Genomic DNA, 4,321 nt, shown 5'->3' with positions numbered 1-4,321 from the left:
ACCTATCTGTAAATGATGGACTTGGAGAGTTGGGTTTCAATAACTGAATCTAATGAAACTTAAGCATCAGGGCAATGTATTGCGTAGTACACTTCCAAAGGCCAATTTTCTTTTTTTCTTTTTTCTTTTTGACTTTTTAAGTTTTTATTTTAATTCCAGGATAGTTAGCATACAGTGTTATACTAATTTCATGTGTAAAATATAGTGATTCAACAAATCCATGCATTACCCGGTGATAAAAATATGGAACCCTTCACAAATTTGTGTGTGATCCTTGTGCAGAGGACATGCTAATCTTCTCTGTATCTTTCTAATTTTATTTTATTTTTTTAAGATTTTATTTATTTGAGAGAGAGAGAATGAGAGAGAGAGAGAGAGAGCCCAAGCAGGGGGAGGGTCAGAGGGAAAAGCAGACTCCCTGCTGAGCAGGGAGCCCAATGTGGGACTCGATCCCGGGACTCCAGGATCATGACCTGAGCCGAAGGCAGTCGCTTAACCAACTGAGCCACCCAGGCGCCCTGTATCTTTCTAATTTTAATAGCGTTGCCAAAGCAAGCACCCAGAGGCTAATTTTAAACAATTATAAATACATCATGATTTTTTTTGTTGGATGGGAATCATGTAAAACAGAATTTATCTGAATTCCTACAATTGCAAAGCAAAAATCTGTAACAATGCTACACATAGCAAGCACAACTGTGTGACAATATGAGCAGTCACACGCTTTCCAGATCCCAACATTTCAGATCCATCTCAGTCTGTGATACTAAGAGACATGCAAAATTGTTATTGAAACAGCAAAATGGTTCTGAATCACATACTTCTTCTATGAAAACAATTTAAGTTTTCCAAATGTTGACAATTCTAAAAATTTCATATGGCATTACCAGTAACAAATTATGAAACCGGAAGAAATCTTCCTAAAAATCAAATTTTGACCAACCGTACAAGAAGCAAGACATTCTCTCTATGGTTCCCTAGAAAATATTTTTAAAAATTCTTATTTGAAAACGTAGGGCGCCTGGGTGGCTCAGTTGTTTAAGCGACTGCCTTCAGCTAAGGTGATGATTCTGGAGTCCCGGGATCGAGTCCCGCATCGGGCTCCCTGCTCAGCAGGGAGTCTGCTTCTCCGTCTGACCCTCCCCGCTCTCATGCTCTATCTCATTCTCTCTCTCAAATAAATAAATAAAATCTTTAAAAAAAAAGAAAATGTAAATAGCATTTCAGACAAATACAAAGGGAAATGGTAAGGTGTGTCAGTTACTAAATGTTCTTTTTCTGTATGACATAATGCTTGTGATATTTGTCAACTTTGAAAATATATATGTATATATACTGATTCCTTTTCTTATTCAAAAAATATTTATTTTCAAATATAATCTAGAATTTATAATTTTGTATTACTTTTTTAAAAGAGATTCTCCATTATTGTACAGCAGCAAGCACCACAAAATCTATTCCTCCCCCTGATGATTCTATTTTCCAAACTCAAACTAAGAAACTTTCTTTCATACTGTCCCTTTTCTAGAAGATTTTTTAAAATTACTTTCTAAGATTTGCTTTCTTGAGATGGAAGTGTTGTAGAAAATTCATTTTCTTGACGGTATCTTCCTTCATTTATTTTGTTTTGTTTTAGACTCTTCTTTGGACGCAGAAAATTCCTTTTGATTCAAATAATTCATAAAGCCATAAAGATTGAATCCCAAAACAGAATATTTACTCACTATAGCCACTTAGTTTCTCACACATTTCTTTTTTTTTTTTAATATTTTATTTATTTATTTGACAGAGAGAGACACAGTGAGAGGGAACACAAGCAGGGGGAGTGGGAGAGGGAGACGCAGGCTTCCCGCTGAGCAGGGAGCCCGATGCGGGGCTCGAACCCAGGACCCTGGGATCATGACCTGAGCCGAAGGCAGACGCTTAACGACTGAGCCACCCACACGCCCCTCTCACACATTTCTAATCCAAGTATTAGCTGCTTTTACCATTCAAATTAATTCAGATTGTCTTAATGATAATATATATATTAGAAATAATTTTATTTGAAGCTCTGTGGTTAAAGCAGTGATCATATAAAAAACTATATACCTACAGGCATCTGGGTGGCTCAGTTGGTTAAATGCCTGCCTTTGGCTCAGGTCATGATCTTGGGGTCCTGGGATCGAGCCCCGGAGCCTGCTTCTTCCTCTCCTTTTGCCCCCTCCCTGCTTGTGCTCACACACTTTCTCTCTCAAATAAATAAAATCTTTTAAAAAATTAAAAAAATATACACCTACATTTCCTAAACACATTAATTTAACTTAAATAAATTCACCTTCATTAGCCAAACTTGTGACTTAGGACAAAGGCTTTTTTTGCCTATGTGATTTCTGACTGTTTATTGGTGTTACTTTTCCAGCATAAAATAAAGCCATAATTTATTATCTATGAACTCAGACTCGTTTTCCTTTAATGGAGAGCTGCTTAAGAAGCAAGCTGAGCACAGCATCTACCTGGAATTTAACATTCCTTTCCTACTCTTTTACATATGTCTCATATACCCCCTAATGATTTTTTTTCAACTGTTTGCATTATCAAATCTTTCCAATGAACTTTCCTTGATTTTTGTAAAAATAACTCCTTTTCACACCCTTTTTATTACTGACACAATACTGAATGAAATTTTGGAATTATGAAATATAACCAACATAAATCAGTTTGGGAACAAACTGATTTTTTTAACATTTTATTTATTTATTTGAGAGAGAGAGTGGGGAGAGGGGCAGAGTGGGAGGGAGACAAAGACTCCATGTTCATTGTGGAGCCCCACGCGGGGCTTGATCCCAGGACCCTGAGATCATGACCTGAGGCAAAACCAAGAGTCAGCTGCTTAAAAGACTGAGCCACCCAGGTGCCCCAAACTGATTATCAGCACACTGGTCATCAGGTGGGTTTAGAATGGAAGTCTTACAGAGGAGGTGGTCCAGGAGCCAGACATACATTCTATTCTGTAGACTTCAGTCGGTATATTGAGATACTCTGTTTTACATCTCAAGAAAATGAAAGCTTTGCTGAATCCAGAAAATAGGCAAGTAGAGGTTGAGTAGAAAGGTTTCTATTGTTATTATTTTTATATTAACATTTTTCATGAAATAAGGGATGATCTATGATGATTTCTGGGTTTCTTTCTGAAAACTACAATGAACTCTTCTAAGCTATTAGTGCTTAGTCAAATTGTCAAGCTGTGTTTTGGATCCTAGACTGTAGTAAGTAAATCAACAGAAAAAGGTTCTGCCATCCATGCAATTGATGCAGTGCTTCTTGTCACAGGATGGGAACAGGTGCCTATTTGTCTCTTGCAATGAAGTTGTTTACCCTTCATTGGTCCCTCATCATTGTTCTGAAATCCTTTAGAAATGAGGGAAGAGAAAAAAAAAAGGTATACTCTTTATTGTGGTAATATGGTAGGGTTTTTGGTTCTGTATAAAAGGAAGGGAAATAACACACACACACACGCAAACACGCACCACTAATTATGGTAGGTAAATAAACCGCATTACACTCTAAACTCCATGGTCAGCAGAAATCACAATTTTTATTTGTTTGTTTATCATGGTATAATACCAAGCACCTACTAGACTACTTGGCAATCATGGGCATCAATGTATACTACTTGAATGAAGAAAAAATCATGCAATTCCTTAACTAGCTTTTATTTTGAATAAACTTGATAATAAAAAGATAAGTCTATACCCATTTTACCCCCCAAAACTTGATCAAAAAAATCAATGAATTCTCCAACTTGAATCAATATATAATTTTTAAATTCCCGTAGTACACAATGAAAACACTACATTTGTATTTTCTTAATTGCCTGGCAGGCTTAGACACATGTTTCCATATTTGAAAGCATTAGGCAATCAAAAATTATACTTTTCAATCAGACTTAAATGTAGCATTTAAAATAACTGCTGTAGGGCGCCTAGGTGGCTCAGTCAGTTAAGCATCTGCCTTCAGCTCAGGTCAATCCCAGGGTCCTGGGATGGAGCCCTGCATTAGGGTCCCTGCTCAATCCTGGGATTGAGCCCTGTGTCTGGCTCCCTGCTCAGTGAAGAGCCTGCTTCTCCCTCTTCCTCTGTCCCTCCCCCACGCTTGTGCACGTGCGCATGCTCTCTCTCTCTCCTCTACCTCAAATAAACAAAATCTTTAAAAAAATAAAATAAAAAATGAAGTAACTGCTGTAAACTGGGAACTATTTGAAATGTTTAGGAATGTTGAATTATTTTATATTTCTAGGAAAAATACATATCCTTCTAATAAGTAATGAGTTATAAGATAT

The 4,321-nt window shown here is 36.9% G+C and overlaps 1 pseudogene; it reads right to left on the bottom strand.

Moving 5' to 3' along the window:
• Positions 1-237: 237 nt before the first annotated feature.
• LOC112834868 (U6 spliceosomal RNA) lies at positions 238-335 on the bottom strand (annotated as a pseudogene).
• Between the last annotated feature and the right edge of the window lie 3,986 nt (positions 336-4,321).

This window comes from Callorhinus ursinus, unplaced genomic scaffold (genome assembly GCF_003265705.2).
Source record: "Callorhinus ursinus isolate GAN/ISIS: 27379988/994484 unplaced genomic scaffold, GSC_fseal_2.0 scaffold17, whole genome shotgun sequence".
Lineage (NCBI taxonomy): Eukaryota > Metazoa > Chordata > Mammalia > Carnivora > Otariidae > Callorhinus > Callorhinus ursinus.
This window is presented reverse-complemented; position numbering and strand designations above follow the sequence as displayed.